We start from the raw sequence: 23,724 nt of genomic DNA, 5'->3' as shown, positions 1-23,724 counted from the left end.
GAGACTGTATAACCTCTCCAGGTAGACTGTTCCACTGTCTGACTCTCCTCATAGGGGAAAAGTTTCATCAAATGGAACTCTGTTGTTTCAGTTTATATCTGTTGTATCTCATCTGCTACCAGCAGCAGTTGTTCCATAGCCATTCAGCCATGCCTTGCCTCTGCATACACCCACAGTTCACCTCAGTTTGGAACACTCTACAAACTTTATGAGAGGACACTCCATTTCCTCCAGGTAAGTGACAAATATATTAAACTGCCATAAGACCCTGTGGTACTGTGAGCAGGAAAGGTCTATGGCAGATTTTGGAACGCTTAGGTTGTCCCCCCAAGTTCCTCAAAATGATCATCTCACTCCATGAGGATCAACATGGCCAAGTCAGTTATGGCAATGCACTTTCTCAGCCCTTTCTAATAACTAATGGTGTGAAACAAGGCTGCGTTCTCGCACCAACCCTATTCACTATCTTTTTCAGCATGATGCTCCAAAGGGCTGACCTCAAGGATCAGGACAGTATCTACATTCGATACTGTACTGATGGAAGCCTTTTCAACCAAAGGTGACTGAAGACCTATACTGTGAGCAACAAGGGCGGCTCCCAGACAAGCATGTTTGTTTGTCCGGAGCTTTATGTTTGTCCGGAGCCGCCCTTGTTGCTCACACAGAAGGAGCTCTGCAGTGTTTAACATCCTGTTTTGCAGATGCTGCTGAGCTCTTTGGGCTGGAAGTCAGCTTAAAGAAAACAGAAGTTCTCTATCAACCTGCACCTCAGGAAGTCTTCCATCATCCCCGTATCTCCATTGGTGAATCAGTGCTCAGATCAGACCAGCAATTTAATTACCTAGGCAGCCTCATCTCCTCAAATGGTAAGATTGACAGAGAGATAGACAACAGGTTAGCAAAGACATATAGTGCTTTCGGAAAGCTTCATAAAAGAGTTTGGAGAAATAAACACTTGAAGAAAAGTACAAAGATCAGTGTTTACAGAGCCATAGTGCTGTCTACTCTCTTGTATGGTTCCGAATCACGGGTCATCTACCGCCACCACCTGCGACTCCTAGAACGTTTCCATCAACGCTGCCTTTGTACAATCCTAAACATCCACTGGTCAGATTATGTGACCATTACATCTGTTCTAGAACAAGCAGCAATCACAAATATTGAGACCATGTTGCTGAGAACACAGCTGCGTTGGTCAGGGCACGTCTCCAGGATGAAGGACCACCACCTCCCTAAGATCTTGCTCTATGGTGAACTTGCCACCGGCTACCGCAAGAGAGGAGCCCCAAAGAGAAGATATGAGGACTCCCTGAAACAACATCTCAGCCTTGGCCATATTGATCATCATAACTCATCTACTCTGGCCTCTAATTGGGAGCTCTGGAGACACACCATCTATAACACTGCTGTTTCCTTTGAGAACGCACACAGGATCACTCTTGAGGAGAATATACCTTGCAGAATATACCACATAAGGAGTCTTTCTGCTGTGTCTTTTGCAACCGGACATGCCTGTCTCATATTGGCCTTTTTAGCCGCCAGTGTGCTTGTAACAAACGTGGATAGAGACCTTTCCCTAATCTTTGTTTGCGAAGCCCAGCCATGATGAATACCATTTTGAACCATTTTTTGCCCATCTAGTAGTCTACCCATCTCAACCATAGTGTTCTAACTTGGTTTTAAGGGTGGTCTGAGAGATCATGTGAATAGCCTTGGCTAATGTCAAGGTAATTGACATTCACTGCTCAGTCCTCATGTATAATTTTAGTGCCTTCTTCTAGAAGGTAATCAGGTTGATTTTGTAACATTAATCCTTAGTAAATGTGTGCTGGTTATCATTCCAGTTACATTTTAATTCCTTCATCTGCTCAGAAATGTGCATCAAGAGGACTCATTCCATGAGTCCATTCTGGGCACTAAAGTTAGGCAAAGCATCCTGTAGGTCCTTGAGTCATCCTTCATGCTTTTTTTGAGGACAAGTGCCATATTTGTTTTTCTTCAACCATTGTGGACCTTCCCTCATTAAATGATCTTTCAAAGATGATAGAGTGTCACGGTGACATTGGTCAGCTTTCTCAGTACCCCCAGATACATCTCATTAGGTGCCGTGGACTTGCAGAGGTTGAGATTTATTGAGCAACCCCTGACTCAATCCTTTTCCACTCCCAGTAGGTTGTCTCTTCCATGAACATTATCTCTAGGCAGAAAGGCCTCAGAGACTTTTTTTGGTAAAGACTGAGGCAAAGCAGGCATTGAATATCTCATCTTTAACTGTGCTATTTGCGATACAAATAAATATTGCAACTCCTAAGAATAAAGGGTGGAAATGTTGCTAAAGTCTAAGACCCTATGGTAAAAAGTATTCATTTTACCAGAGAACAACAACTATACTGTCTAAAGCTTCATGTTTCTGGAAATAAGGAACTAAAGTAGGTAACATTTTTAAGGCTTAAAATATACAAGCCGGAAGAAGAATTTACTGTCCACCTTTTTTTCTGAGGGTTGAAAGACCCTCTTTCTCTTAAGTTTCCAAACCAGTTTTTTCCAGAGAGGGATGTTCTCACAACATGTAGAGTTGAATCAAAGACAGAACATGTTACTAAGTTCATTGTCTTCACATATCTATCTGATCTATTATCTGCATTATTTACTCACATGTATGCACATTTTTGTATAGAAACGTACACACATGCATATATACACACATACGAATTTCTATATACTTGTATATAAAATTCTTTAACACACGCTCAGAAGCACCAAGGAGGGAAGGTTTGAGCATGCTTTGAGTCAAGAATGAGTCCTGTTGAGTGTAGCACAATTAAGGCTTTTTCATAGAATCATAGAATGGTTTGGAATGAAGCTTAAATATCACCTAGTTCCAAGCCCCTTACCATGCGCAAGATTGTCTTCCAGTAGAACAGGTTTCTCAGAGTCTCATTCAGCCTGGCTTTGAATACTTCCATGGATGGGGCACCCACAGCTTCCCTGGGCAACATGTTCCAGTGTCTCACCACCCTCACAGTAAAGACTTAACCTGTCAATGAGTTTTTTGATCTTGTATCTCTGCAAGAACAACAGGGACACATGAAGCCTAGTCCAAGTTAATCTAGTAAGAATAACAATGACAGGCACTGGTTGTGGGGCTCAGCTTGCTTAAATATGCTTTTAAGAACACCCATTAGCCCTGCAATATAAATACAGTAAAATATCTATGCTTAGACAGATTTGAAGCTTTAAAATGATTAGAACAAAGATGCAATGGAGAGAAAAAAAAAATAAAAAATGTGCCAACCAAGTTAATATCCACAAAAAGTTTATACTATGTCTGTGGGAGAGGGAAATAAGGATACCGTACATTTGTTGTCATGTCCACTTTCATTTGCTGACTCCTTTCTGTAGGCCACCATGGTGTCTCAATGAAACTTTTGTGAAACATTCCAAAACCTTTTTATAAAGAATATTTTACCTTTTCCAGGGAATGATGTTTTGAAGAATATGGACTAGCTAAATCATTCAATCTTCTATCTTACTGAATCTGCAAAATATTTTGGTAGTTTTGTGCTGAAGGTCTGACTAGTTGCAATAAAGTATCCCCATTGCAGGTATACTACCCCTGTGTGAGAGGTTTTAACAATAAAATGATACATTGAGAAAGCGTCTGTGTAAAAGCCAAGATGATGATATGTGTAGGGCATGATCAGGATAAATGTTGAGATTAAATGGATTTGGCACTTTAAAGTCAAGCTCCAAGGTATGTCAGGAGCTGAACAGTACCTCCAGGAACCATCACTCTGTATTAGGATTCATATCAGTATTTAGAGCTCAATGAGATCTCATTAATCTAGATCTCATATTTTGTGTCAGCATTTCTTTTTCCGATAAGAGCAGATCTATTTCAGTTCAGGAATAGCTTGTCTATCTGTTAGGTTTTCTGCAGCTGTATGCAAAAGAAATTTTCTAATATTGGATCAGAATTTTTTCTTATTATTGCAATAGAAAAAATACTGCAAAGACTTCCATTGTTGTTGTATAAGGAAAATGTGGGTTGCAGAAAATCTGGAGTGCTACTGTGTCTTGGCTTATCTGTAGCCTGCCACCATCTGCATGCACAATGTTGTGGCCTTGTGAGAAAAGAGGAAGAAGCAATTTGGGAATTGGATGGCTCGCTGTTAGAGGAACTATCAGAGACAGTTGCATATATACTATCTTGCTAAACTGAATAGAACAAAACAGCTTTCCATGAAATAGGCTGTAAAGATAACCAAAAGTGTCATGTCATTTAGCTGTTTGAAAAGAACATCTAAGCTCAAGTAAAGAATGTTTCCTTTTGAAGTATTTGGAGTGTATATGAAAATGGTTTAAACTAAAAACTCTCTTTCTATGGAACAATGGGATCATTAAGATCCAAGTAGGAATAATAAATACCCGGTTTTTATATCAGCATATGAGCATATTACGGTTTTCATTTTCTTACTATTCCTTTTTATTTAGCCTATTAGTATGGAAGAAAAAGCAAACACCAAAGCGAACAATAATTATTTTATTCTACTTAACCTATAACTTCCTGTACTTTTGCTCTCATTTCTTCATATTCCTTTACTCCAATTAGAACAAACTTGTTTTTGCTATTAAAATCAAACAAAAAACCATGGAGCATTAACCTTCTGGTTTCTTCTACAGTGGAAGTCTAGTAAGATCTTAATATAAGGCTCTCAGCATAAGGGTGATCCGTTATGTATGCTGTTTTAGAAATTAATATGATATATTAATATATACCTGTCCTAAGGTAGCACTACTGTTATACATTAAGAATGTCCTCACTATAAAGTTTGTTTACGATATTCCTCAGTGTATATAGGAATTATTAATATTTTCAGAGCTACCTTCAGCAATAGGATATTGCCTCTGGGATGGGAAAAAATGGAATGTGAAAACAGATTCTTCACCTAGAAGATCTTGTTAGAGGGAAGCCAAAGAATGAATCCTGTCAGTGCACCGGTAGAGCAAAAGTGCAAGCTACTTGACCACCATCATCAACAACAAAATCCCCTTCTTTAGTATACTGAATTTGATGTAAGGCTTCTGCTGACTTTCATGTGCATTGGGCTTGTATAGACAGAGTTTCTTAGATGTCTGAGTCTGCGCATCTACACTAGTACTGTCCATTACCTATGTTTTACTACTCCACATTTGCAGTTGACACTCAAGGTACTGTACCTGGGTTTATTGTTTATTGGGCAAAATGCCAAACAATATTCCAAGTTCCCCTCTTCCATGACAACCAGTCATCTACTACTGGGTATATTATCTTCTGAATACTTCTCTGAAATAACAGCAAAGAAAGGCAAGAAAGAAGCGAGAAATGGCAGTATTTCTGCTGGCAGACGAGTGGCTTTTTGTCATCAGTGGTATAGTTAATCCCTAAACACCTTGACAGTCCTGGCAGGTTAGGAATTATATGCAAGGAGTTGCCACCAGTGTGAGGTTTACAATGTGGATGGTCATCAAATACAAGTTTTCTCATGAGTTTAAGTGTGATCCTGCTTACCACTTTTGATACAACCTGCCTGCAGAATTATTCTTCTTACTGTTTCTTACCTTATATATAAATTCCAAGCCCAAAAAAACAAAAACCTAATGATCCTAAATTAGAAAACATTTGAAAGATCTATTATTCTTCAGAGCCAGTTGATTCAGAAAATGCAACTTCCCGGGTTCCCAGATGCAGAACACGGTTTGTTCTGCAGTGAATGTTTAGATTAAGTTTCCTGTTCTTTCTTGTTAGAAACTCTTTCCAGAGATGTTTTCCAGTCTGCTCAGAGGTGGAGATAGAGTAAGTTATGGACACAATATCTTTTTTTTCCTACCCCCTGAAAGATAGCTTCTCCCTGACTCCCTGGAGTATCAAGAGTAAGGAAAATGCCTAAGTATACCTTTTTCTTCTAGGCCAGACAAACTGTTTGTTGTAGAATTTTTGAAATGAAAGTAGTGATAAATAAAATGAGAAACCTACAGCAACTGTAGTCTCACTACCTGTTCCCAATAACTTAATGTGAAACTTGAGGAAAAGTAACCCATTATGTGAAGATGAGAGTGATCTATTCTGCAAGAATAACAAATTGCATATACCAATTAAGAACCCAAGCCATCTGGCCCTTCAGCAAGGCTTGCTGTATCTCCACTTGGTGTGATAAATTAAAAAGCTGTTTTTATGTGCATACTCAGGCCAAACATATTTTATTCAAAAATATCTGCTGTCTTAGCCACTCATTAGGTCAAAGAGGAGGTTTTTATATTGTTTTGGTTACTGTTCTGCACTCTCAGTTGACATTGCCTCATGCACATATAGGTAATGATGTGAAACTTTTTTCACAGTACAAACTCTCTCTACCCTTCTGTAGTGAGGAAACACAGTCCTTGAGTTTCACTGTTACAGAGAGGGAATTTCCTAGACCTGACACTCTGATGATTAAATTACATTCTCCCTGAATAGTTATTCACAGCTCCAATTTCTTTCAGTGGTTGAAACTTCTGGATATATACCAAAGCTATATCAACCCCACTATGGCACGTAACCTCCAAAACCAAACTACATGTCTGTGTTCCCTATGAGGGACTTGCCTGAAATAACTAGTAAAAGATTGTAAAGTAAAAGTGGGACTTGAGCAGCCAAGTGCAATCTGGAGTGGGATGCCTCCTTTCCCTCAGTGTTGACAGTCAGGATATTTCACCTTTGGTTACAGATCACCTGCTGATAGACCAGTGTGCATGAGGTTCTCCTGCTGAAGCTCTTAGATTCTGTGCAGATAGTTATGTATTCAGAAGAAAGAGGGAGAAAGTAATTATTGCTAGGGAGAAAGTAATTCTTACTTGGTGGTTAAGCACTGATGCAGACGAATCAAATTTTTGTTTTGATGAATCTTCAATTGTCATTGTTTTTGAGATGTGTATTAGATAGCCTGATGATATCTGAAACTCTCTGAGTTGCTCCAAAGGAATTTTGAACTATACATTGAGTGGTAGTAGTATGTTTTCAGGAGTGCTGCAGTGCCAGAGCTGTAATTGATGACACAAGCAGCTTTTCCTAGCTCTGTGTGAATGTGGGAGAGACTGAGGGCAATGGAGCATCACCAATGGCAGAGAAGTAGGGCTAACTTTTACAGTTTTTCACTCAGGACCAATAACCACTAAGCTAAACTTGTACATCCACAGCCAAAAAACAACTGTCATAGCAGACTTAGTTCACAGAATTTAGAATCCAGTAAATCTTAAATCCCAGCCCAGAACAGGCAATAAGGCTGCAGAGCCCAAATTATACCTCCCCTTTCCACCAGCAATGGAGTACTGACTCCTCTAGTGAGATCACCCCAAAACTCTCATTCCCTGAGGCTTGCAGTGGGGACATTTTGTGGTTCTTGGCTATGCAAAAATATTAGCCTGCAGGTCAGGAGATCGGGAAAGCTGGTAACACTATGAGAGTGTGCGTGCCAGCTCATGGTCTGCAGATATCCATTGACATTTCTGACTTAATTGATGAATTCTGAATTCTGCCTGAGCTGGAGGAGTAGGGTAGCTTAATGTGTTTGGAGGATGATATTTGTGCACTTTGAGAGCAGCGTGTCTGCCTTGAGATATTACAAAACTTGAGCCTCAGGGAAATATATCTAAATGTTTCTGGGACAATGCCTGAATAGGTGTATTAAGGTTTAAATTTTGAATGTTGGTATTTAAGGGAAAAGTTAGTTATTACCTTTTTGTTCATCCATTTCAAAAAGATTTTGTAAATCAGGCTGGAGGTCTGATTTAAAGACTTAGGCTGCTGTTGTTTTGATCTAATTCAAATGAGCATTTACATTTTAATACATCTCTCAAACCTCTTCTACTGTAAGTCCTCTTGGACATACCATCTCTCTATAGAAAGAAATATTTCAGGATTTGGAAATGGATAAGAAATTGTTAACTATAATTCCATTGGTTTCTAAAAAAATATTTGGATATCACCCTGCTAGAAAAGTTTTGGATCCAAAACTTATGTTTCTATGTCCTTATCTCAAAAAAGCAGTTAAAAACATCTATTAGAACAGTTTCCAGCTAAAACTGATATTTGAGACTTGATACTTATCCACAGAAAAATTACACATTCATGGGAGAAAGAATTTATATCTCTTTCTCCTAGTTAAATGTGTAAGTTGAGGGGAAAAAACAAAATAGAAAACCATAATGTTTCAATGAAACTGTGACAAAAGAGACTGTAGTCATCAGTCAAATACTTTATCAAGGCAAGTCAGTGCAGACTTTAAAGTTTTCACCTTTAAATCTGGCTAGGTTTTGTATTTCTCATACACATACCACTCTTCTTCTCTTGCTCTCTTCATCTTTGTAATATCAATATGAAACGGAGTTAGGGCCTGAATACCGATCCTGCTCAGAAGAATGCAATGCTTAGCTAGAATGTACTGCTTAGATAGAGATAAAAAACAGAGCTTAAGGATTAGATGGTACCATACACTAAAAGAATGCTCACACACCTACTTAAATAAAGATAAGGGGCGAAATAGGGGCTGGAGTCCAAAAGTCTTGCAAAATTCACCATAAAGTCAGCAAAAAACAAGAAAGTTGAAAAGTTCAGCTGAGGAAGAAGAGTAGAATGCAACCCCGTGAGGTTGAAGAAACAGAAACGACCACCAAACATCACCCCAAAAAGACAACTCCGCCCCAGACTCCGCCTATTATGAATATTATAACTAGATGTTGCAATTATATGAATATGTATGTGAAAATGTTATAATCACTTGTAGAAATTGTATATAATCCTGTCTTTTCACTGAAAAGGCAGAGCAGTTTGTCCAGCGCGAACTGGCTGCTCTCCAACGTTGCCTTGAATAAATACCTCCCTGCTTAAAGACTAAAACTTTGAGCAGTTTCTCTGCACCTTTTGGGGCAAAATTCGGCATCAAATAGTCAACCTATGATTATGTCTCTGAAAGTAATATGCATGTAATTAGGAACTGTATGAGTAGTTCAGAGGTCACAATTTTTTACCTTAATCACTGTTTTCTGGTGGTTGGACATGATAGCAACTCAGACTGGTTTTGTGATAATTTACAAATGGCTCAGATTCTGTGTATGGCATGTGCCTAATTACCTTACCATGCCTTTGCCATTATCTTCAAAACAATGCTTCAACACACAGGGAAGAACCTCAGAGAATGAGATTAATTCCCAATCTCAGTATTTTTTACTCTTGTCATGCTACAGTTCATGAGTTAGGGTAGATATCTCCATTATGAAAAGTTGGAGTCAAGTGGAAGCCCTTAACCTGATTGCATGTAGTTTCGATTGAAATTCCCATCTGTGCACTTGGTTTCCTTCAAAACATTTTTTTCTTTTCTAAATCTCCCTCTCCCAATCTCTCACCAGCATGAGATGAGAAGATGGAGATGTATTACGTGCCAATGAACCATCTGCTTATTTTTCTTTCAAGAGCCTCTTCTGCATTGACTGATCTGCTCACCTAAATTGATCCATAATGTTTACACAGAGTAGCCTGTTTGAAACTGTTTGATGTAATAAAATATAGTTTCTATTACACTATATCATCTTCTGCATCATTTCTACTTAACTTACATAAAATGCTCCTGCATTGCTTAAACATGTCTCAAATCATATGGGATGCTATAAATATCAAAATCTCCATTTCAAATCATACTCACTGATCTAAGGATAATTGTATTGTTGCTTGTGTGTTTCCAATGCTTGTGAGCAACATGTAAGGCTTGTTTGCCTGTCATTATGCTATAATCTGAATTGTGCTGCATATGAAAAAGGTGTATAGGAATACATGTTGCCATCAAATCTCAAATTTTAGTCTGAAAAATATCAGTGGAAATAAAACTTGAAAAATAACAGAGAATATATGCCTCAAAACCAAAAACTTGCTACTTAAGAAGCATGGGTTTGAAAGGAATGCTCTGGGAGTTGTGTTCTTAGAAAAACTTTAAAACAAGTATGGTAGAAAGTGTTGGCATCTGGGAGATAATTAAAATTGTATAGTCAATTCCACTGAAATATAGTTAATATAAGCGATTTCATTTGTATTAAAGGTAACAGAAGAACTTTTAAAAAGATAGTAAATTGTTTCTTATGGATGTCTTTATTACAAATATAAAACATGAACTTGTCCCCAGTGAAGTCAATGGCAAAGCTCCCAATGGCAGCTGTGAGAGCGGCTTTGAGACTCTGAACCGTTACAAGAGTAGGAAATTCCTTGTATCCACATTGTGAAATGTACTGTTGATGTAGTAAGCCAGGTGAATCACCTCAGACTTAAAAAGTATATATATATTTGCTTTATGCTGTACATCCTAAGACAATGAAAAGTGAAAATAAACTTTTAGTTCTTTCGCAGATAAATTATAGTCAAGCACCGATCTGTGTAAAATGTGCAGAGTTGTGGAGAATTCAGAAGTCAGTTTTGGCTTGTGAAATGTGCACTAAAATCTATTCCTCTTGCCTGCTCAGGAAAGCTAGAGATGAGGGTAAATGTGAGAAAGCCTCAAAGGAGGCAGCAGGAAAATAAGGCTTGACAGACTCTGACAGCACAAGGTTAAAATGCCAAGGATATTTATGCAAATGAGTCTGTCATACTTTTTTTCTGTTAGAATCTGTATTTACTCTTATGGCAGCAAAAAACATTGAGAGGGAAGGAAAGAGGAGCTTGATATCATTCACCCAAACCAAAACCATACATGAGCATTTCTGTCACTCAAATAGCTTTACACTCTAGTAGAGGTTGCTTTGTGTTGGACCCCGTGTTTCCCAATCTTCAACCAGCTCTGAGCATAAAGGTAGACACTTACTGCACAACACCAGTGACAAAGGAGGACCTGTCTTCCATGGGAAATTATGAATGGCAGTATCTTCCTTGTAATATTGACACATTGCTTGAAAAGGGGGTCTCTGATATTGCCATGTTATTTGATAAGACCATGTCATGGCTTTCCTAGAGATCCCTTGCACTGCAGTGAACTCTTTGGGCATGTTATATGGGTAAGCACATGCATCGTTAAGTTCCTTTGCTGTAATGTATTTGTCCAGTAGAAGTTTTCAGTTAGAACACTATCTGAATTATCAGAAACAGAGATTAAAGAAAGAGACAGGGAGTGTTTTGTTATCTGTATGCAGGGCCCAGTCTTTATCACTTTAAATAAATAAAAAAATAAATCTTGTTTTGATCTTTGAAGGCAGGTGGCTTATTTACATTCAACAGTCTCAATTACTCTGAGGAGATTTTAAAATGTTGACAGAGCTATTGATAAAATAAGCAGCCTTCACCGAGAAAAGGTAATTGAAGCAGGAATAAGCAGGCCTATTCAAGCTGCTGCTTTTGTAATTCAAGCTTTCTGCCTTGGCTCAATGATTTCATCAAAAATAAGTCATCAAGGAAGAGTCCCATGTTGTGCTTTGTTTGTTCAGGAACCAGGTGCGGCACATGTTTGTAATTTTGAAGTGCTGATATTCTGCAATTTCTGCAGTGTAGGTAAAATTTGCTGCAAAACAGAGCTCACTGTTCAACTATTTTTTTTTTTTCTGCTAGTCAGGAAGGGGCCTTTTTACTCAGCTAAAGTCCTCTGAAAGACCTGACTCTCCAAAGACACATCAGACAACAAATAATTAGTTTAACATTTCAGTTTTGCTGGTTGTAGACATTCATGGATTTTGTATCAACACGGGTGATGAATCATATCAAGTCAATGAAAATTTGGGGGGGTTTTTTGGGTGATGGAATGATTAGCCTATGACATTTTAGTGATAAATAATCAAATAATCATCAATAATGATCAATAGGGATAAATAATTGAATATTCCCAGTTTCTAATTTTCTGCGCTACAAAATTCATATTGACTAAGTTGGCATCCATGTCCAGCTGACATAAAATTAATATTGGCTCTTGAAGTCAAATAGTTCATTTCTGGCAATTTGTCAACTCGGAGTCCCACCACAATAATGCATAGCACATATTTATGGAGTTACTTCCAAGAAGAATTTCATCTTGTTTATAGTATACTTCTTTATAATCAAAAAGCATGCAGAGAGGCTCAGTAATTAATTGTTTATTCTAGGCTAGAAATTATTAAACAAGGAAAATGAAGGCTTCACAGCACCAGGTGAAATGGGTGTGGAGGGGTGAAGGGGAGTTGCATATGAGACAGCCCTGTAGTAAAGCCACAGTGCAGTGGTCAGTAGTCGGCACTTGTCTTTCAGCATCCCGTGGGAGGCATGTCTGCCTCTACACTCATCAGCAGTGTGACATGTCCTTAGCATGGGATAAATACATGGGATTAGGAATGAGGAAAACAGAGCAAAGCTGTATACCAAGGGCAGCCACACACCACCTGTGATGTGATCCACAGCAGATTTTGCTGCACTCATCTTCAGTTTTCCTACGTCTAAAGTGGTGAAAAGTGCCACTTTTATCTTTAAGGATGCTTTTAGAGAAAAAGAGAAAACATCAACCTTTCCTTCTAAGTATTGCTATTAGTTAGTAGGTCTGACTTCTAAAAAACTTGAGTGTACAGTATGTTGTAAATTGTTGAAAAGGTAAGAATGCCTGCTTTCCCCTGTGTGTATTTATTTATACTGGTGTTTGAGCTTCTCTAAATGGAACTAACTTGTGAGAGAAGCACAATTGAGTCAGCTTCTTTTTAGCCTGTACAATCATCAGGATATCATAGAAATGGTGTTGCTAAGATTGCCTGCATTTTGCACTAGCTGCAGGGTTTAGAAAAATACTAGAGAAGCAATGTTGTAAAGAGGATTCTGGATCCTCAGCATTTTGTTGCTTTACTGTGAGGCATGTCAGTTTAGGACTTTAACACTTCTAGGAATGTACTAGAGAGGTTTGCCTAATTCCACAGTAAATCACCTTTTTCTGGAGTACCAGGTATCTTTGTCTCAGTCCTTGGGATGATCTCACTCTGTACCAGACTGACATGGTATGGAACTAAACACTTTTCTTTCACTTACACTTTGCCAAAATATCTCCTGATTGTTTGTCCTAGTTACAGGGACCAGGACTAGTTTGTCACTACGTGGGTATAACCAAAACTGTGTATTCTACACCGTCTCTGTCATTTCTGATGGACTGTTAATAATGGATCATTTGCAGCAGCTGCCTGGGCCACACCTCAGGCTACAAGCTGGGTGTTAGAGAACTCTGCGAGGAGTGTTTCTTTGTCTTTGCACCTATGACTCAGCTGTGGTAATGCCTCCGAGGAGGCATTAGCACCTTCACACCCAGTCTGAGAGGTCATCTCTGCTAATGGGCCATACTGGACTGGTATAACAGGCAGCTGCAATGACCTAGACCATGAAAGATTCCAAAAATACCCCATGACTCACAGAGTTAAATTGCCCATTGTGAAACTCCCCATTCTGGGATAGGTACTGGACATTCCCACCTGAACCTGAGCATATATAATCTTGGGGTTTTAGGACTTCTGGTACCACTTGTTGGATCCAGAAGAGGACCAGAACTTCAACAGGACTGTGACTGCCACTCTCAACAAGACTGCAATCATTACTTCAACAGAACTGTTACCATCATCTGGACCAACAGGTTTTTCCTTTCCTTTTACTTTGCACCCAGGGGGGCCATGGGGTGCTCAGCACAGGGGCTAACGAACACTGTTCTGTTCTTGTCCCAGGGTGCTGGGTTATATATCCAGTTTTGAGGGTGAAAACCAGTTGTCTCGGTATCACTGCATTTACTGTAATCTTTTTTAGTGAATTGTAACTCTGGCTTGTAATCTCTCTTGAGTTGGATTCATTTATCCAGCCGGTTTACTTTTAAACCAGCATATTGTTTTCTTTTTTTTTTTCATTTACTCACAAATGCAGACATATATGCTCAACATATGACCTGTTTTAAGAACAGTATTGCAACACACTAGGGAGCATTTAAAATTAATTAAGAGGTAAACATATTTTAAATTATCTAAGAAAAATAATTTAAAGTGAAAAAGTGTAATTATATCTTCCACTATAAGTACTTCTATAACTTTTTCTAAAAAGGCAGTATAAGCATAACTGCATTAATTGTAGAGAGTTAAGCACAAATTCCATCAGGCTACCAAAGTGCATACAATCAAAGACCTGCAAAAATTTTGCAAAATGGGGAGTGTTATTGTTTACTTTGGCTGAATACCAAGTGTCTACTGGGCCTGCTCCCAGTCCCTCCAGAGGGAAGGGGAGGTGAGGAAGGGGGGAAAAGAACGGGAAAAAAAAACCCCAAAACTGAATCAAAGCTGCTAAGAAAGGGTGTTGATATTTACACAAAAAGAGGGAAGATGTTATGAACACTATATGTGCAGAGAAGAACTAAAAATAAAGATAATTCCCCAAAACCGATGCTCTTCTCCCCCAAAGGAACTGCCCGACCGCTCTGCTCAGCTACCCAGAAGAGAAGGGCCTCTTGCTTACTTCCCGTCTATTTTACATCTGAGCTGACGTAACATGGTATGGAATACCCTTATTGGTAAAATACACATCAAATGATCTATCCTATTTTTGTTTCCTTCTCAAGGAGAGCAACGAACCCATTACAAAGAGCTAAAGGACAAATTGTCTGAAGCTTGTATTTTTATGCCTAATATGCCTGCTCATTGGCTGTTGGGAAGGATGTCAGGTGTGGGATGCTAAGTGAAGTCAAGCTATGTTCTAAATATTCACCTAGATGTTGTGTAAGTCTTTAGATTTTTTTAAATCCAAGACCCTAGAAAGTTTCTTGAAAATTTTAAGTTGGCCAAAATACATGCTGACCTACTACAAAATCATTACCCTAGCAGTTAAGATATCTAAGATTCAGTTAAGATATCTAACTGTTGAAATCTTCGAATAGTTTTATCACAAGTGTGTCCATGAATAGGAAAAAAATCCTCTTTATACCTCTTTATAAGGGAAGGCACGGAAATACAGAGACAAAAGGCCTAGTCTTTGAGATTACTGAGATGTTGATTTGGAGTGACAAGAGATGAGACTAAGGTATTCCAAGTTTCAGGCAAACCCTGAATTTCCTTGCCTATTCTTTAAGCAGATCTTCTTAGAGTACTGCAATTATTTTCATCAAAACTTCTGCAACACATGAAGAGGAAAGTTCCATGAAAACTTTTATAGTTGTTTTTCATGTATATCTATTTGCAAAACATACTCCGTGTTCCTTAGCAGTTCAATCTATTGAACATGTGCGGACCACACAAGTTTGTAGCTTGTAACTGGTAAGGAGTTAAAATAATTTTAGGTAGACCATATCATATTGCCACAGGCTTATGTGATTTTCATTATGAATGATGAGTATGACCATGCAGAATCCTTTGAATGCTATGTATTGAAGTAAACATCATGTCAATAATGACTCAAAGTCAGAATCTTGCCTGAAAAGTCTCTGGGCCTTGAGACAGATGTGGGTTTTTAATCTAAATTAAAAAGGTTGTAATGTCATAAAGGACTACATTGCAGGGAACTATGATGAGAAAGAACCTAACATAGATCTTGAATCAACACATACTGAGGGGTCAGAGGTTACCTTTCCCTGTAAGGTTTCTGTTTTGCTTTAATAAAAAGAGAATTGAGATTCTTATTTCATATCAGTCTGTCTATGTCTGCATCATTCAGAAACTGATTTCCATGCCCCAGAGTTCTTTTCCATTTTCCTGATGTGATTCAGGTGGAGTCCAGAACTTCTCTCTGCCTCTGTAAACTAGGAGTATTTAGCTGTACCTCTGCTTCAACAAGGCAAGGTGTTACGGAGAAATCTGGGAAAAACATACAAAATACTATGATCTTTTGATATTTTACTTTATGTATGAAATTAAATTGTTTAAAAACCAAGTAGATGGTCAGAATTGATGTTTTTCCCTTCTTAAGTAAAATATGGTAGTGGGATCTTTATCATGACTCTTAGAAGTTTCTTACATAAAGATGAAAGCCTGACCTTGCATTGTTGTGCTGGCACACAAACACACATCCAGAAAGCATCCTGTCAGTACTATTGCATTTGTTTAAACCAAAAGGTTTGGCTAAAGCATAGGCTAATACACAAGCTGAAGTTGGCAAAAGCTAAACATGAATTCATTTTTCTAGGATGAACTGGAAAACATCTCAGCTCTTTCTGTCTTCTAAAACACTAATTAATGCATTATTCTTATGATAATTACTATAGAGGCAAGTGAGTTAATCAAGTTCTGTCTGGCTTCATCCCAAACCCTTGATATGGCTCTACTCGCTGTCCCTGAACAAATGTGAGCCGAGGACAAAAAGAACCAAGCTAGAAAAACTTTCAGACATTATGTTGACAGTTATAGATAAGAGAGTGGTCGTGCACCACTCTCAGAACAGAGCTGTCCTCAAAAGTCTCAAATCTACTCTGACTGTTTTAATCAAACTGGCAGAGCTGCCACCCAGCCCCCAGTGATCTGCACTGTAACCATGCCATGCTCTGTATGGTAGCAAGGTGGTGTTGAAGCATTAATTGCTCAGTGCTATTTTAACTACAAGAAGAGATACGGGGCATTGCTTATTCCTGTAAAACAAATGTTGCTGTTCTAAGGCTTCTGTTCCATGACCTTTGCCTGATCTGAGGTACGACTCAAAGAATTTCCTCCAAAATTATTTTGTCCTTTATCTAAGGAACATCCCATTTTCACCTTTCTTACCTTTTGGATTGTTTGCTCCTCCAAGAATTACTTAAGCAACTTTTCTAGTTAGAAAGAAAACAAGCTAAGTATTTCTGCCTTTGTTAAGATTTATTTTCTTTGTACTTAGGACTTTCTGAATAACAATGGGTTAACAGTTGTGACACCATATTCTCTGCTGACACCTCTCCCCACCTCAGCTGTGACTGAGCTGCACTCTGGTGCTGGTCCAGAAGAGTATCTCTCTGACCACCTCAATGTGCAGTCAAACAAACAGCAGAGCTGGTGTCAGCAGCAGGAGCATCCTAGAAAAAGAGACGAGGAAAGAGGTGTGGCAGACAGTGTAGGCTGTGAGCCTTTTCAGCAATGTATGGAGACACTTTCAAGTCATAATCAACAGAACACCTTTTGAGAGAGGGAAATATTATGACCCTTCCATAAAATAAGAGCTTGAGGCTCAGAAGTAAGACTAGACTCAGGAGTTTCACTGAATACTGTCTTCTTTCTCAGAATACTGGCAGAATAGATCAGCTGTCCAGTATTTGCATTTTAGCATTTTCCTGTATAGCTCCATAAACACTAGTAAGAATTTGTAGACTGTTTTCCTCTCATATGTGAACAGAAATTCAACAAAGCAAAATAAATGTTACCTTTGATATTAAATGAACTCACACATTCACAAAAATAAAAACATAACTGGGTTTCCTTAGAGTTAGTTCCCACATAAAATATTGCTAGTCCTGTCATTGACCCCAAAATCTCTCAAACATTCTTTAATGTATGAGTTATGTTCAAAAATACTGAAAAATAACTGACTGTATTTCTTAGTTTCACACTGACAGCCTCCCCTCAGACAACATTTCTTTTTTTTGGGAAGTCACTGTGGAAATAAGTTGACATGTTTCTGTGTGTTAAAGTACTGTAGCTCGCGTAATGGGAAACCTGTTTTCTCCCATGTCTTGCTCTTCTTGAGGAGGCTATAGCACAAAGTGCAGATGGTTGAGCTTCCACGAGTAAGAATCTCCTGTATTCTACTGGTTTTAATTTTTTTTTTAATTTTGTTTTTTCCCTTTTTTCTCTTTTTTTCTTTTTCTTTCTTCTTTTTTTCTTTTCTTTTCAGAAATATATTTCCCTGAAAACTGTTACAACATTTAGAAGGAATGAGAAGGGAAATTGTTTAATACATTAAAGGGAAATAATTGTTTAATATATTCTACATGCTAAATCAAATCCTTCTCTAACTTTACTCACGTATGTCCATATGGGCAACTGAGGCATCTTGTAATAATTTTTATAATTTATTAATCAATATGAAGTTAGTGGTACTGTAATATTTCAATCTAAAGGTTACATGACTTTTAGTGTACTGACTACTGTTTAAGGTTCATTATAAATCAGAGTCAAAGAGGAAACAAAAGGACATACGGAAATCTCTGGATATAGAAATATTTTTTTTACTATTAACTTTGTTTTCTTTGGTGGTTATTTTTGTGCATTAGTTTTCCCATAAAGTTCACTGCAAGGCATGTGGATCTGAACACAGCATATAACTCTAGGATTTTAATGATAGATGAGTTAATATGCAATTCTAAAGGCTGCCTGTTAAATATTATCAACTGATGTGTATTTGAACGTATTTCGCATCAGTAAGCATTCCAGTCTCTAGTAAATGAATGTGAGCTAGAATAAATTGCACATCTGCAGAATGTGGATTAATACCTTGGATACATGATATTGGATTGAAGATTATCACGTTTGGAAGAATAAAATGAGAGACACCAGAAAGCAGATACATTACACCTTGCATAGGGGATGTGTGGAGGAAGGGAATATTTTTAGGTTGGCAATCACACAGTATAAACTGTTACTGTGGCAAATGAGCCCCAGCAGTTTTCAAGGTCTTGCTGCTTGTTCTGATATTGTGTGATAAGCATCTTCACAATTACTTGGCTGTGGATTATGTTGCTCATCACAGGTAATGATTACCTGTAGCTGTAAAACCTGCAGTACATCAGAAGGCTCCAAATAGCTTTCTGCAATGCACAACTGAAGGAGCTGCCTATGATGAAAAGAAAATTTTAGTCTGATTAATCTTCAAAAAGTCCTAAAGCCTTTCAAAGAGATGCATAGGAAACATGTACCACAGTGACAATCTGTATCTTATTCCTTCCATCTATTTGTAGCTGCTAATCTTTTAAAAAATGTGTTTTCATAAAGTCTGTATACACATCCTGAAGCTCAGAACTGGGGGAATTTTAATAAAGCAGAAATAATCTGCATTTTTTTCCATTCTCAGGAACTCTTATTGAATTACATTTGTATATGAATCTTCTGCTGGCAGTTCTACTTTGAAAGACTTCAGAAAGAACAGATGCTGGGATATTTATGTAGTCATTTCAGACCAGCTCTTGCAGGTCCCGCAAGCAAACACCTAGCATTCAAAAGTCAGACAGGCATATATAAATACAGCAAACCTCAGTTTTGTTCATGTGGTTATATGGAGATACTAGTTACTCATCATCATCATCATCATCATGGCTGGGCTTCGCGAACGCAGATTTGGGAAGGCTCTAACCACATTTGTTACAGGCACGTTGGTGACTTATGAGGCAAATACGAGATAGACATATCCGATTGCAAAAGACACAGTAGAAAGACTCTTTAGATGGTATATCCTGCAGAACACAATTCTTTCTGCGTTGTCTTTTCTCCTCGAGAGTGATCCTGCGTGTGTTCTCAAAGGAGACAGCTGCGTTATAGATGGTGTTTCTCCAGGCCTCCCGATTTGAGGCCAGAGTAGACCAGTTATGGTGATCAACATGGCCAAGGCTGAGATGTTGTTTCAGGGAGTCCTTGTATCTTTTCTTCGGGGCTCCTCTCTTGCGGCAGCCAGTGGTAAGTTCACCATAAAGCAGGATCTTAGGGAGGCGGTGGCCCTTCATCCTGGAGACGTGCCCTGCCCAGCGCAGCTGTGTTCTCATCAACATGGCTTCTATACTTGTGACTGCTGCTTGTTCTAGAAGAGATGTATTGGTCACATAATCTGACCAGTGGATGTTTAAGATTGTACGGAGGCAGCGTTGATGGAAGTGTTCTAGGAGACGCAGGTGGTGGCGGTAGATGACCCATGATTCGGAACCATACAAGAGAGTAGACAGCACTATGGCTCTGTAAACACTGATCTTGGTACTTTTCTTCAAGTGTTTATTACGCCATACTCTTTTGTGAAGTTTTCCAAAAGCACTGTATGCCTTTGCTAACCTGTTGTCTATCTCTCCGTCAATCTTATCATCTGAGGAGATGAGGTTGCCTAGGTAATTAAACTGTTGGACTGATTTGAGTTCTGATTGGCCAATGGTGATGTGGGGATGATGGGGGACTTCCAGAGGTGCAGGTTGATGGAGAACCTCTGTCTTCTTTAAGCTGATTTCCAGCCCAAAGAGCTCAGCAGCATCTGCAAAGCAGGATGTTAAACGCTGCAGAGCAGCTTCTGTGTGGGCGACAAGGGCGGCGTCATCAGCATAAAGCAGCTCCCGGACATGATGGTTTAAGGTCTTAGTGTGGGCCTTCAGTCACCTTAGGTTGAATAGGCTTCCATCAGTACAATATCTAATGTAGATACTGTCCTGATCATTGAGATCTGCCATGACCCTTTGGAGCATCATGCTAAAGAAGACTGTGAATAGGGTAGGAGCGAGAACGCAGCCTTGTTTTACACCATTCTTGATTAAAAAGGGCTCAGAAAGTGCCGCCCCCGGTCCTTTTTCCCCCCCAGCGGGGAAAGGAGAGAGGGAGCTTCACTGGTGTGGCCTTGTGCCCTCGTGAGAAAGGAGAGAGAGGAGAGTGGAAGCCTCGGAGTACTAGTTACTAGATATTTGAGAATTCTAAGAATGGGTTCTTTTTATTTTCTTCCCTGTTGTGCGCATTGACGACAATCAAAAATTGTACCTTTTTAGCACCCAGACATTTTAGGGCAATTTGTAAGTTGCTTAAAGTATTCTCTCCACTGTCATTACCATGAGTACCGCAGTGCCAATGCACTGCTGTTGTAGTTGGAGTCTCATACCAATCATTATTTGCGTTCTGAATATAAAACATACAGTAGAAGTACAAGAAGAGTTGTACTGCACAAAGTAAGAGAACTGTTATGATGTCTGTCATGAGCATGCCTGTTCTCTGTGCAGGACAAAAAGTTCCAGTCAAAAAATATGTTCTGAACTAGGAAGATCAGTTCAGCTGTGTCAAGCCTGGTGAAAGAAATCAGTAGGGTTTTCAGATAAACTCTTAGATCTAACCCAACATGTCTTTGAGAATAAAGGCTTTCAGAGGGCAATGGACAGTTATAGCAGCCAGTCAAGACTGAAGAGAACAAGGCAAAGCCAGAGACTATATTTAGCCACCTGCCACGCAATCCTGCACGTATATGGTCATACTAGAATGTGCAGTTGTGCAGAAAAGGTTATGGCAGACTCTACAGTAAATTAAAATGCTATGGGGGCAGAGAGGGAGAAAGCAACCTATCCTTCTGCCTGTCAGCATTCAGCGTACCTTGCATGACTGATCTCGTATGCTGGAAGAAATAGAATGAAATCAGACTTCCAAATTATTTGTAACTGTGATGTTCATACAAAAGGCTCAGTCCTGCTGTGTTCCAGTTAGGAAATACTCAGTGTTATTTTGTGTTGATGACAGATGTAGTTTGATGACCTTGATGATCCAGAGAAGCATTGATTTTCTTTTTTTTTTTTTTAATTTGGTTGGTTTTACATACTGTTTTAGAGATGTCTTTTTTTTTTGTGATCTTACTACCTCCTACCCATGAACTCAGATATTGGTAGCCAACAAATGTCAGCAAACATTCTGATAAATTCTCAGCAATTAAGTAGTAATCACTGAACACGTTAGAAGCACTGTGAAATGAAACATTAATTGGAATGTACAACCACAGATTGCCAGGTAGTTCATAATTTTAAAAGAAAACTTTGAAAAGTTTAAAAAAGTTTTGAAACATATAAAAATTGTTGTCTTCTTTGAATTTCGAACTTCATTTTGCCTCATAATGTTATTATGATTGTCCTAGTTAGAACAGCTGAGACCAGTTCATCACTGTATGGGTGTAACCCAAAACTGTGTATTCTATAGCCTTCCATGCCATTTCCCAGAAACTGTTGTCAATAGATCATTTACACCCTCTGCCCAGAGCAGCCTGACTCCTCAGGCTATAAACCAGGTGTTAAGAGGCCTGCGAGATAGGAGGGTGTCTCCCTGTTCCTCACACCCATTGTGGGACTCCCCACCCTGAGGGAAGTACTGGGCATTCCTGCCTGAACTGGAGAATATATAATCTTGGAGTCTTGGAACTTTTTTAACCACTCGTGGGATTCAGAGGAAGGCTGCAGACCACTACTCTCAACCAGACTGAGACCACCACCCTCGGCCAGACTGCAACCACCACTCTTGACCAGACTGCAACAGCACTCTCACCAACAGGTTTTCCCCTCTCCCTTTACTTTGGACTCAGGAGGCCCAAAGAACACCACTCTGTTCATGCCCCAGGGTACTGGGTTATACATTTGGGTTTTGTGGGATAAAACCAATTGTAGTCTGTATAATCATACTTATTATTTTATTAAATTGTTATTCTGACTTATAATCTCTCTTTTTGAGTTGGGTTCATTTCCCCTGCCAGTTTACCTCTGAACCAGCATAATGATATAATTAAATAATTATAACGATTATTATATTCATTCCCCAGTCACCTTTAGGGATTTTTCCCCACGCATAATAGTTTCAATTTTTTTTATTCTTCTGTAGTACATTCAGGAAGATGGAAAGTGGTATCTTTCTCCTCACATAATCAAGCATCTATATCGTTTTTCTATCATTTTCATTAGCTTGTATCTGAGTGCCAAGTAACTGAACTGTCATTTTCCTGTGCCCTGTTTAAGTGCCAAAGCACTAAAATTTTCAGATGGTGAAAGGAGCCACTGAGAAATACTCAGTCTAAAGCTGCAAGTGATTCAGTGTGGGACTGTTCATTGGAACTTGGTAAGTTCTAGCAAGAAGTTTTAAGAGAACCCAAGAAGTATTTTATTAAAATGGACAGTCTGACATTTGAGATTTTAAGCAGAGTTCTTGCAAGGTTTTCTTTGACCTTCGCAAAAATAGCCTCTGCAGACGCATTCCGCTGGAAAAGGCTTTCCTGCTTCCAGATTCCCCCAAACTTTCTGCTGTACAGAGGTCTGAGGAAAACCAATAAATGGTGGATATTAGCTCAATTTCTTAAAATAACTATGAAATTCTGACAGCTCAGAAGTTGTATGCTTGCCCTCTGTTGAGGTTTACTGATAGAAGATATACATAATAATACTTACTAGGCTCTCAAAATATAATACAAATCTTGAACTGTGCAAAAATAGAATTTCCCAAGATGCTGTAGGAAACATAGTGTGGTTATCTTTTAAAGCAAAAACTTCCAGCTCTTTAACAGCTAATTTACAGGAACATGGGAGAGGGATAGTGATACTGAGTGATAATAGACTATATATGAGCTGGTATGATGTTTATACTACATTAGAGTGAAGACTTTTAAGACTCCAGTGGTGAAGCATGTAGCAGCCTGCATGTAATTATTTTAAAACAATTATTTCAGCTGATTTTGATACAGGGTTTATAGGAATTGAAGGAGAAAAAATTCACACATTTACAGATACAGCTATGTTTTTCAGTGGAATTGCAGTTTTTAATTGCAAATCTTTTCAGCTAGTCAATCTGTGAAGCTCCTTTTAAGTCAATAGAACTACACTGATTTACAGAGAAGTGGTCTTGTATCTTTGATCTCCCCCATGTTCCTACACAGATATTTTCCTCCTTCTTCTGTATTTATCATGACAGATTTGTGTCTGCATCTTTAAAGTGGCATTTCCTTGCTTGCTTCTCCCTGTAATTCCTTACCTGTAATCTGCTCTTCTGGTGTATGACCACAGTGGTTCTCTGACAAAGTTCATTTAGTGGTATCATCTCCTTTGT

This window comes from Pipra filicauda, unplaced genomic scaffold, assembly GCF_003945595.2.
Source record: "Pipra filicauda isolate LSUMZ 115617 unplaced genomic scaffold, ASM394559v2 scaffold444_size547326_pilon, whole genome shotgun sequence".
Classification (NCBI taxonomy): domain Eukaryota; kingdom Metazoa; phylum Chordata; class Aves; order Passeriformes; family Pipridae; genus Pipra; species Pipra filicauda.
The sequence above is the reverse complement of the archived record's forward strand: the minus strand, read 5'-3'. Positions refer to the sequence as shown.